Genomic DNA, 13,599 nt, shown 5'->3' with positions numbered 1-13,599 from the left:
TACTGAATGGAAAAATACAAAATTAGTTCCTGTTTAGTTGTGCGTTTAGTTGTGTGCCACCAATTAATGTCAGATTTAAAATACATATTACTGTAATGTTTTTTTTTTTGTATTTTTTTAACCCCTTAAGGACCAAACTTCTGGAATAAAAGGGAATCATGACATGTCAGACATGTCATGTGTCCTTAAGGGGTTAAAGAAGACAAACTTGGCAGTAAAGAGGATTTGTAATTTTACATTATGGCATACAATAACTCTCTTACGTATTCCTTGTTCCGGTAATAAATATTCAATTTAACAGAGTTCAGATCTATATTGTAGTACCAAAAAATAAAATAAAAAATAGAATATATTCAAGGTTCTCCACTCTCTTTACCTAGCACACCCTCTGTTCTTTTCTTGCTTCTTAGTGTATTTAAAGAAACACTAACAAGTATTCCTGTAGTCCTGAACTGGGAACACCCCTCACCCCCTCAGATGTCAGTAAAAAGTGATTTTACTCACCTGTTCTCTTGATGATCCTAACCAATCCGGTGCTTTCCCATAGGAAAGCACTGGTTAGGCTATTGCGCATGCACGGCAAAATGCCTTGCTGTGTCAATTAGCATCTCCTCATTGAATCACTGCATCTCTATGTGGAGTGTTTAGCATCTCCATGCAGAGCGTGTAGACGCTGAACGTAGGTGCTGCACACTGTGCAGAACTGGACTTGGAAGCCCCTCTAGTGGGCGTCTAAGTGACTGTTGTAACGGAACCGCTGGCACCCCGACCGGGTACCCTCCGCTGACGGATGCTCCTAGTGCTTTCCGAGGTCTCCAAGCACTCTGCCTGACACCATAACCACTGCAGACCCCACGAACCGCCGCAGCTTGGTTGGGGTCTCGCCGACTCCACCCACTCTGGACCCAAGACCAGGGTCCAGCTTCCAGTAGGTGGACCTCTCCGAATTCCAGAGAGCAGGAACAGGAACAAGCTCTTAGCAGAGCTCAGCGATTATACCCTGGGGAGTATAGTGATTATAGCAATCCCCAGAGTGTAGTTCTCCAATCCCCCAAACATGAGCCGAAACTTCATGAAGGTACAAGATGATCTGAGGTGCTAGCACACCCAGTCTGGCTTTTATTACAGTTGTTGCAAATACAGGACCGCCCACAGGGAGGGATAAAACAACCAATCATATCACAGTTACATCCCACATATCCCCTCCCCTTATCCTGAGAGGAAACTCAATTATACATACAGTTAAACATACTTTTTACCCAACTTTCATAACTCTAAAACCATACATCCAATCTCCATCTCCATCTCTTACATATTCACAATCAATCCATTCAGGGGAACAACATATTAAAAAATGACACGAATCAGACCAGTGGTTTAAAAGTTAAGGGAAAGTCCTTTGTTACCAAATGAAGCATGGCTTTTTTTTCCCAAAACAAGTTTCACAGAGTCTCTATCCTGGAGATAATTGGGAAGTAATCCAATTATCTCCAAGGACAGAGGCAAAACTCCATTAGCCACATGGCAGACAAAGGACAGTAAAAGACGTAAAAGTACATACTGTTACATTTATCACATAGAACCTACACATTTACAATTTACCTAACACATAATAGCATACATAATATTGAAGACAGCCTGAATGCAATCTGCTACACAGTCTTAAAGGGAGATTGTTCCTAAAAGTCATAATATGTCCACAGATGGTTTTTAAAAGGCCAGCAGCAGCACCATACAAATTCAATATGCCCAAATGTTGCACCTGAAAGGCCAAATCTCCAAGGGACCATAGTCAACAGGTAAGAGGCTGGCAATCAGGCTCCTCCAACAGCCAGGGGTAAAGGGCAGCTTGTCACCAATAAACCCAGTGACAAAAGGCATTTCGTCACAACTGTCATTAGATATGTTACTAGGCAGCATTGTAAACACTGACCTTTCTCTGAACAGGCAGCATTTACACTGCTCAGTCTCCAGGAGCAGGCTATAGCCACCAGAGCAACTACACTAAGCTGCAATGGTTCTGGTAACTATAATGTCCATTTAAATAACACTCCAAGCACAATAAACACTACAGTGTGCTGTAGTGGTTATGATGTAAGCTGGGCCCATTTTAGAATTTTGGAACCTGCTGTGTGTAACTGCTACCTAAACCTTACCCTGTCAGTTAACACTTAATCCGTGACACTGATACACTAGCCACTACATCAGAATTCAAATAGAATTACATCAATCACTCCATTCCAATTATACTGTGTGAAGCGCTACTCGCTCCTGCTAGATGAGAATTCACAGCAACTACAATGCATGGCCTGCAGTCGTTATGACGGAGAACAGGAGAACTTGTAGTAAAATAATAATTGTTGCACAGAGATCTATGGCATGTTATTGTCAGTCTTTGAAACACATTGGGTTTATTTACTAATGTGGAGAAACTGACTCTGTGGACAATTCACAAGGGCACGTTTTATGCCATAATAACCAAATTGGCAAAGACTCAGCTATTTTTCCAGACTGACTCTTTTTGCCTAAAATTTGAATTTCCTCTGTCAATTTTTCACTTTTTGGCTTATTGAAAAAACAAAACAAAAACAAGGAATACAGAATGTATTACAGATGAAAAACGTCTTTTGAAAATGGGAGTTTTTGTTTTCTAAAGGAATTCGGTTGGAAATAAGTCACTTGATTAAAATATTTAGCCCACTGTAGTGGTTATGGTGACAAGAGTCTGCTGGCACCATTATAAAACATTTTGGAACGTTTTGTAATTTTCTCACTAGCTATATCATCAAAGGAGGTTGGATTGGAGCCACCAGAGGGACTCCGGTAAGTGTCAAACTGGTCGAAAATGGTGTGACTACTTAGTGAGAAGGGACCATGGACTCCTGACACCATGACCACTACAGAGAGCTACAGTGGTTATTGTGTATGCATTGTTCCAGTAATAAGGAAAATTAATTAATTACATTAGAAAACACATCGAGGAATGCGGTTACTATGGAGATAATCCCAGGCAACGCTATAGCAATGTCACAAGAGCTGAGTTTTAGATTAATCTCCTTTAGTGCTTGATTGGCCCTCCATCCCAGAGGATTTATTATAGGATTTATGAACCTGATGGAGCATGTTAAAATGGAGAGAGGGAAAAAGCATAAAACTCTGTATATCACATTGATGCAGTGATTATGGTGCCAGGAGTCTCCTAGAGTTGTCCTTGAGTATGAGTTAAATGGTTTGAAACGTATCTGGACTTTATATAGATAGATATCTCTATAGCATATATTGCTTTTGCGGAATTTCGTACTTAGCAACATCATCCCCCCCCCATGTTTGCACGGAATTCATTGTAGTGAGACAGTGTAGGCTGATGTAATCTGTCAAAATAGTGAAAAACGTAATATATCTCTTGTGGAAGGTATAGCAGACATTAAGGACAGACAGGAGGCAAATAGGGGACCCAAGGAAGCATCAAATGGTTAGCTCTGTAACTACTACAGTTCTCAGTAGAGGTAATGGCACCTAGACTGTGGTCCAGTTAAAGCTGACGGGACATTTGCTAAAGAGATAAATCAGAGCGAATTCAAAGTGGATTTCTAACTCGGAGTAGTGGAAACCATAGCTTTCCCAAACATATGAAGAAGTGTAAACTGTCATAGTATGTAAATAGTGCACTCCTGAGAGAGCCAGAGGGAATCGCCGGATCCATCCATTAAAGAAACATTAAACTTAATTACAGGAAGTATATTTCATGGTCAAATTATATTGCAACAAAATAAATAAAAAGGCATCCATAGGGATTATCAAAATGCCGCATACATAAAAACGGGGGGACAGAAGAAAATACAAATTAGAAGCAACTGAACACTGTAGTAGCCTTTGTTGGTTGAGGGAATGAGGAATTGAGTGGAAGGACTTTAACTTTTGGATTTAAGCAGCAGAACGGTCCTGTCTGTCCTGTTTTGCAGCAATACTCTTTGTGTTGTTTATGTCGTGTTCACTCAGTTTGTTGTCATAGCGTTGGGTGACACTGGTCAGTGGTCAAAGAAGTAGAATGCAGAGCAAAAAGACAAGTCGCAAGAGAGTGCTGAGGACAGACAACAGCTCAATTAGCCTGCCCTTAGAATGCTGCTCTGAAAGAAGGCTCTGGGGAGACATGTGCTACCGGAGAAAGCAAGAGGGAGCACGGCTCGAGCACACAGACAAAAATGGAAAACTGCTTGCTGCCATGATGGGCAGCCACTGGAAGATCAAACTGGCATCAAGTCAAACTTTTTATAGAGCACTGAGGAGGGAAATGTGCTTTATACATACCTTCACTGCGTTAGTAACCCTGATATATGCTTCAATAGCGTTTTCCAGCACGTGGCAATGAGGAGAAATGACTGTACTATTTTAAACTTTTATATTATTATTATTATTATTATTATTGCCACTTATATAGCGCCAACAGATTCCGTATTAACTACTATATGGTCAAAATAATGTATACAAATCCATTCAAATGTAAAGGCACATCCTATAAAGAGTCTACTTACTGATATTTAACACAACATTATTTCGACCAAATAGTAGGTCAATATAATAGTTTAAAGTTGTGATGCAACAGTGTGTACATCGCATGCCACGAGTAGGGACATGCGGTTGGATTTAACCTCCCTTTTATTAATATGGTTAATGCGGGGGGGGGGGGGGGTTGAATGGTTGTTTATTACAAAGAGGGAGCTGGTACCGCAGCTGGCTCCCTCCTTGCATTTTTAAATTATTTTTTTTGCACATGCGAAGTGTGTCCAATAAACGAAAGACCGGAAACGAAAAGGCAATGCATTCGGCATATGCCCTTTTGTTTTGTTTCTTTTTCGTATGTCGGACTTTCATTTACGTTTCGGTAAACAAATACAAAAAAACTTGTGTTCGTATGAAAACGAATGCACATGTCTAGTAATTACTAATAAGAGTATTGCCAGAAGACTGGATGGATAAAATATCGTATGGTGACCAGATATCCACTCATTGTATCCTGCATACGCTACCAAAAATGAGTCCTAGCCTTTAGTGGAGCAGTTTAGTGCCGCAAGTTATGTAAAAATAAACCCACGGACGATATATTAAGGCTGTATCATCACAGTTTCAATAAAAGGCTGAAAGGTGGAGGGCAGAAATCACAGAGAGAAGACATTAGCGGTACGTATGTAGTGGAATAAAACATTTAACTAACAAGCCAAATATATGGAGCAGAGCTGGTAAAACTAAAGTTTAGACATAATGGTGAGAAAATCTGCAATATGCCCAGGACACACAAAATATGGCTAATGGAGACTGCAGTTACAAAGTAGTGGAGAAAAAAATTCAAATTAAAAATCACAGCGTGTTTAAAATATAATGAAATGATGACATGCAGGATAAAATCGTAATAACTCACCGGTCATAATATGTGTAGACCTTTTGATACTTTGGGAGTCCACTTGACCCCTTGGACGGTATCTCTGCTCTCTTAACCGATTGGCAGGCAGTGAGGGGTTAATATAATAATCTGTCCCATTATGTGCAAGCCTTACTACATTTACAGTCACATTGACGAACCAGAGGCATCATTAGTGCCATACCATCTCTAAAGCCATCTAACAAGAAGATCTGGGGCTTTAGCCCAGGGGTTCATTTTATGGTCTGTCCCACCCTTTTACTTGCTGTAATGCCTTTTGTATGTTAATGTGGCTCTGTCACCCCCCTCCAGAATGAGTCTTTATAAAGATTAAATCTTCCTTAGTCTTTTCAAGCAAAACAATGTAGTTAACTAGTTCAAAGTAAAGTCTAAACACCAGGGGAGGGCTGGCAGCCTTAGGCCTGGGACGCAAATCCAGTCAAGTGGCCCATTGCGCCAAGAGGAGAGTAAAACCACCTTTCCCATGTGATTGAAAGGGGGTGGGTGGAGCAGTCACCTAAACAGACACTCAATGACAAGCACACACACACTTGCTGATTTGGCGCACACTAAAAAACACAAACTCACTGACAGGCACACGCACACACTCACTGACAGGCACACAGACACACACAGAAATACACACTGTTACAGGCATACTGACTCAGACAGACAACTGACACACGCACACATACTTGCACGCACACACAGACATACTGGCACACACAGACATACTGACATACACATACACCCAAATTTTACACTTTAAAAACCAGTAGACAGTGGCTGAGTAAAGGGACAGGGCTGTAGTGGGGGACAGGGGCTGTAGTGGAAGGTATAAACTGTAATTGGGGGGTTTAGGAAATGTAGGGGGGGATAGGGGCTTAAGTAGGTTGATGGCTACAATTTGGGAAAGGGATTGTGGTGTGAGTGATATGGGTTGCAATTGGGGGAAGACGAGCTGTAGTGGGAGGCATGGGGCTGAGAAAGGGGGCAGGAGCTGAGAGGGGGGGAAAAGGAGCAGGAAAAGGGTGGGACAGAGCCTTACTAAGGGACCAGAGCCTGACTAAGGGACAGGGATTGAGGGGGGGGGGAGGGGCTGAGGAGGGGGACAGGGGCTGAGGAGGGGGGAAGAGAGGGGGCAGGGCTGAGGAGAGGGGGCAGGGCTGAGGAGTGGGGGCAGGGCTGAGGAGGGGACAGGGGCTGAGGAGGGGGGAAGAGAGGGGGCAGGGCTGAGGAGGGGGGAGGTAGGGCTAAGGAGGGGGGAAGGGGGGGCAGGGCTGAGGAGGGGAATAAAAGAAAAACTAAAGTGTATTTCCCCCTCCCTGAGTCTTACCTTAGGCCAGGGAGGGGTGGGCAGCAGCCAGCAGCCAGCAACAGTCAGTGAAGTCTGGAGCCTGCAGTCAGTGCAGTCGGCCGCCCTCTCCTGATGATGTCAGGAGGAGGGGGCGTGGCTTCCTCTGCTCTTCTCCCAGACTCCCCAGCGGTCCTGGGAGAAGAGCAGTGAAAGTCACGCCCCCTCCTCCTGAGATCTTCAGGAGAGGGCGGCCGACTCCACTGGCTGCAGGCTGCAGGAAAAGTGAGGTAAGGTGAAAAACCTGAGTCCCCAGCCAGAGGCAGGGCCGGAGCCAGAGGCAGGGCCGGAGCCAGAGGCAGGGCCGGAGCCAGAGGCAGGGTCACAGCCGGAGCCAGAGGCAGGGGATTCAGATTTTCCTTTTTTTGCTGGATGTGGGCAGCCCTGGCCCCTGGGTTTAGGGCGGCCTGGGGGGCAATTGCCTTCCTGCCCCCCTTCCCAGCCCGCCCCTGCTAAACACCATTAACAATAAACCTCGCTGCAGTGGTTATGGTGACAGGAATATATGGGCGAAGTCTGTTTTCGAGCAGTTTAATATAACCCAGCTGATATTCTGACACCCTGAGCTCTATATTCAGCTGATGACACCATGATGAGGAATTTCACTCCTCAATATTACTCAAAAATATTTTGACACATGTAACGTAAGAGTTAACGGCAAAGCAGAAAGGACAGCGACAATTTGCCACAGACACATCCAGCTAGAGCACAGAGCTCACGGCCTGTCACCGCATGTCCAATTATTTGGACATATAAAGCGGAAGTGAAATTCTTTACTGTTACGTCCCAAGCAGAGGGGGTCGGCACCGAGTGATGGGGATTCCACATGGCTTGGAAACAGTTTGACAAAAGTGACTACACACATTGCCTATTAGAACTATAACCACTGCAACGCAGGAGGAGGGGGGGAGGGATATAATGGTTGTTTATTACAAGGAGGGAGCTGGTAGCGCTGCTGGCTTCTTCCTTGCATTTTTTTTTTGCACATGCGCAGTGTGTACAATAAACGAGAGAACTGAAACAAAAAGGCAAAGCATTCGGCATTTGCCCTTTCGTTTAGTTTCTTTTTCGTATGTCGGACTTTCGTTTACGTTTCGGTAAATTCGGTAAAAAAAAAACTGAATTTTTGACTAAATCATGTTCGCCCGAAAACGAATGCACATATTAAGTACTTACTAATAAGAGTATTGCCAGAAGACTGGATGGATATAATATTGTATGGTAACCAGATATTAGCTCAGTGTATCCTGCATACGCTACTGTAATGATAGAATCTTCCTTAATATAACATTATTATGTACTAGTGCAATTAGCTGTAATAGTACAATTAGCTGTAATAGTACAATAAGCTGTGTAACAATACACATAATGTATAGATTCGCTGAACTGAAATGATCCAGCAATTTGTGATAATACAATATACTGTAATGATAAAATAAGCTATAATAATAATATAATACACTGTAATAGTAGAATAAAGTGTAATAATGAAATAAACTGTTAGAACGAGCTATAATAATACAATAGACTGTACTTGTACAATAAGATGTGATAATACAGTAGACTGTGTAATGATACATTAAGCTGTACTTGTACAATAAGTGGTAATAATACAATAGATTAGACTGTACTTACCTGTACAATAAGTGTTAATATTACCCTATAGACTGTACCTGTACAATAAGTGTTAATATCACCATATACACTTACCTAACTGTACAATAAGTGTTAATATTACCATATAGACTACCTAACTGTACAATTAGTGTAAATATTACCATATAGGCTGTACCTAACTGTACAATTAGTGTTAATATCACCATATAGACTGTACTTGTACAATAAGTGTTAATATCACCATAAAGACTGTACCTTACTGTACAATAAGTGTTATTATTACCATATAGACTACCTAACTGTACAATAAGTGTTAATATTACCATATAGACTGTACCTGTACAATTAGTGTTAATATTACCATATAGACTACCTAACTGTACAATAAGTGTTAATATTACCATATAGACTACCTAACTGTACAATAAGTGTTAATATCACCATATAGACTGTACTTGTACAATAAGTGTTAATATTACCATATAGACTACCTAACTGTACAATAAGTGTTAATATCACCATATAGACTGTACCTGTAAAATAAGTGTTAATAATACCATATAGACTACCTAACTGAACAATAAGTGTTAATATTATCATATAGACTGTACTTGTACAATTAGTGTTAATATTACCAATTGGACTGTACCTAACTCTACAATAAGTGTTAATATTACCATATAGACTGTACCTGTACAATAAGTGTTAATATTACCATATAGACTACCTAACTGTACAATAAGTGTTAAAATTACCATATAGACTGTACCTGTACAATTAGTGTTAATATTACCATATAGACTACCTAACTGTACAATAAGTGTTAATATTACCATATAGACTGTATTTGTACAATTAGCGTTAATATTACCATATAGACTACCTAACTGTACAATAAGTGTTAATATTACCATATAGACTGTACCTAACTGTACAATAAGTGTTAATATTACCATATAGACTGTACCTGTACAATAAGTGTTAATATTACCCTGTAGACTGTACCTAACTGTACAATAAGTGTTAATATTACCATATAGACTGTACCTGTACAATTAGTGTTAATATTACCATATAGACTACCTAACTGTACAATAAGTGTTAATATTACCATATAGACTGTACCTAACTGTACAATAAGTGTTAATATTACCATATAGACTGTACCTGTAAAATTAGTGTTAATATTACCATATAGACTGTACCTAACTGTACAATAAGTGTTAATATTACCATATAGACTGTACCTGTACAATTAGTGTTAATATTACCATATAGACTACCTAACTGTACAATTAGCGATTATATTACCATATAGACTGTACTTGTACAATAAGTGTTAATATTACCATATGGACTGTACCTAACTGTCCAATAAGTGTTAATATTACCATATAGACTACCTAACTGTACAATAAGTGTTAATATTACCATATAGACTGTACCTGTACAATAAGTGTTAATATTACCATATAGACTGTACCTGTACAATTAGTGTTAATATTACCATATAGACTACCTAACTGTACAATAAGTGATAATATTACCATATAGACTGTACTTGTACAATTAGCGTTACTACTACCACATAGTCTACCTAACTGTACAATAAGTGTTAATGTTACCATATAGACTGTACCTGTACAATAAGTGTTAATATTACCATATAGACTGTACCTAACTGTACAATAAGTGTTACTATTACCATATAGACTGTACCGGTACAATAAGTGTTAATATTACCATATAAACTACCTAACTGTACAATAAGTGTTAATATTACCATATAGACTGTACCGGTACAATAAGTGTTAATATTACCATATAGACTACCTAACTTACAATAAGTGTTAATATTACCATATAGACTGTACTTGTACAATTATCGTTAATATTACCATATAGACTACCTAACTGTACAATAAGTGTTAATATTACCATATAGACTGTACCTGTACAATTAGTGTTAATATTACCATATAGACTACCTAACTGTACAATAAGTGTTAATATCACCATATAGACTGTACCTGTACAATAAGTGTTAATAATACCATATAGACTACCTAACTGTACAATAAGTGTTAATATCACCATATAGACTGTACCTGTACAATAAGTGTTAATAATACCATATAGACTACCTAACTGTACAATAAGTGTTAATGTTACCATATAGACTGTACCTAACTGTACAATAAGTGTTAATATTACCATATAGACTGTACCTGTACAATAAGTGTTATTATTACCCTGTAGACTGTACCTAACTATACAATAAGTGTTAATATTACCATATAGACTGTACCTGTACAATTAGTGTTAATATTACCATATAGACTACCTAACTGTACAATTAGCGTTAATATTACCATATAGACTGTACTTGTACAATAAGTGTTAATATTACCATATAGACTGTACCTAACTGTCCAATAAGTGTTAATATTACCATATAGACTGTACTTGTACAATAAGTGTTAATATTACCATATAGACTGTACTTGTACAATAAGTGTTAATATTACCATATAGACTGTACCTGTACAATAAGTGTTAATATTACCATATAGACTGTACCTGTACAATAAGTGTTAATATTACCCTGTAGACTGTACCTAACTGTACAATAAGTGTTAATATTACCATATAGACTGTACCTAACTGTCCAATAAGTGTTAATATTACCATATAGACTACCTAACTGTACAATAAGTGTTAATATTACCATATAGACTGTACCTGTACAATAAGTGTTAATATTACCCTGTAGACTGTACCTAACTGTACAATAAGTGTTAATATTACCATATAGACTGTACCTGTACAATTAGTGTTAATATTACCATATAGACTACCTAACTGTACAATAAGTGTTAATATTACCATATAGACTGTACCTGTACAATAAGTGTTAATATTACCCTGTAGACTGTACCTAACTGTACAATAAGTGTTAATATTACCATATAGACTGTACCTGTACAATTAGTGTTAATATTACCATATAGACTACCTAACTGTACAATAAGTGTTAATATTACCATATAGACTGTACTTGTACAATTAGCGTTACTACTACCACATAGACTACCTAACTGTACAATAAGTGTTAATATTACCATACAGACTGTACCTGTACAATAAGTGTTAATATTACCATATAGACTGTACCTAACTGTACAATAAGTGTTACTATTACCATATACACTGTACCTGTACAATTAGTGTTAATATTACCATATAAACTACCTAACTGTACAATAAGTGTTAATATTACCATATAGACTGTACCGGTACAATAAGTGTTAATATTACCATATAGACTACCTAACTGTACAATAAGTGTTAATATTACCATATAGACTGTACCTGTACAATTAGCGTTACTACTACCACATAGACTACCTAACTGTACAATAAGTGTTAATATTACGATACAGACTGTACCTGTACAATAAGTGTTAATATTACCATATAGACTGTACCTAACTGTACAATAAGTGTTACTATTACCATATACACTGTACCTGTACAATTAGTGTTAATATTACCATATAAACTACCTAACTGTACAATAAGTGTTAATATTACCATATAAACTACCTAACTGTACAATAAGTGTTAATATTACCATATAGACTGTACCGGTACAATAAGTGTTAATATTACCATATAGACTACCTAACTGTACAATAAGTGTTAATATTACCATATAGACTACCTAACTGTACAATAAGTGTTAATATTACCATATAGACTGTACCTGTACAATAAGTGTTAATATTACCATATAGACTGTACCTAACTGTACAATAAGTGTTAATATTACCATATAGACTGTACCTGTACAATTAGTGTTAATATTACCATATAGACTGTACCTAACTGTACAATTAGTGTTAATATTACCATATAGACTGTACCTAACTGTACAATAAGTGTTAATAATACCATATAGACTGTACCTGTACAATTAGTGTTAATATTACCATATAGACTACCTAACTGTACAATAAGTGTTAATATTACCATATAGACTGTACCTAACTGTACAATTAGTGTTAATATTACCATATAGACTGTACCTAACTGTACAATAAGTGTTAATATTACCATATAGACTGTACCTGTACAATTAGTGTTAATATTACCATATAGACTGTGTAATAATACAATAAGCTGTAATAATACATGGAACAGTATTGATTATAGTACTTTGATGATCCATTTAACAATATCCACACATGTCAAAGGATGCCACATTCAATATTGCTTGGGAATCTTTTTCAACTGTTTACATCAGATTCAATAGACCAATAACCATCTCTGTTCATTGTTTGTATTTTGCCAATAATTATATTTGTTTAAATTAAATGACACTTTTATAAGTTTATTTCTAACTGCAAATACCTGTAGCTCGGCCACTGACCGTTACAGTGATAGCAGACATACCCCAACATGTCTCATACCTCCATATTGTACCTACTGGGCTTCACATCCTGCTGCCTCCACATTGCAGAATTCATTTACAGAATAGACAGTCAGTGATACAGATATTTACACAGTCACCCTCTCACATTTACACTTACCCTCAAGCACTGGGAGAAGAATTCCTCACAATTATATCAGGAAGATCAGCCATGAAGTTCTAATTTGCAGTAGTTTTCCAATCCCAGTTTAGAAGTTACTGAGACCCAGCGCTGACACTCTCCTGGTCATACAGTGTATCAGAGTCTAATAAAATGTGATACTTTGTACAGCTTGATCTCAGTCTGAGCAGAGAAACCTGGACCCCATAGTAACCTCCACAAGAATCCACAGAAACCTGACACAAGAGTGTTAGAACAGAGCTCCAGCTCCCCCCTGCAGTGTTAGAACAGAGCCCCAGCTCCCCCCTGCAGTGTTAGAACAGAGCTCCAGCTCCCCCCAGCAGTGTTAGAACAGAGCTCCAGCTCCCCCCTGCAGTGTTAGAACAGAGCTCCAGCTCCCCCCTGCAGTGTTAGAACAGAGCTCCAGCTCCTCCCTGCAGTGTTAGAACAGAGCTCCAGCTCCCCCCTGCAGTGTTAGAACAGAGCTCTAGCTCCCCAGATCACTGCAGACATAGCCAGCAGAGCACTGCTCTCAGCCCCAGTGTGTTATTTACCCTCTGGAGATCCAGCCCTCCTCCCCTTTCACACAGGAGCTGTCATCCCAGCTCAATGCATGTAGG

General features: G+C 38.8%; 1 protein-coding gene across 3 annotated transcripts in view; it reads right to left on the bottom strand.

The window, feature by feature from the left end:
- Positions 1-13,336, bottom strand: part of P2RY6 (pyrimidinergic receptor P2Y6) — a 95,967-nt gene extending 82,631 nt beyond the window's left edge. For all 3 annotated transcript variants that reach the window (XM_063431646.1, XM_063431638.1, XM_063431655.1), the window contains exon 1: positions 12,980-13,336. The gene's annotated coding sequence lies outside the window, so the exon portion shown is untranslated. The remainder of the gene's footprint in view (positions 1-12,979) is intronic.
- Positions 13,337-13,599: the final 263 nt, after the last annotated feature.

Source organism: Pelobates fuscus, chromosome 1 (assembly GCF_036172605.1).
Source record: "Pelobates fuscus isolate aPelFus1 chromosome 1, aPelFus1.pri, whole genome shotgun sequence".
In the NCBI taxonomy this organism is placed as follows: domain Eukaryota; kingdom Metazoa; phylum Chordata; class Amphibia; order Anura; family Pelobatidae; genus Pelobates; species Pelobates fuscus.
Note: the sequence above shows the minus strand (reverse complement) of the source record. Positions and strands in the feature narration are given on the sequence as shown.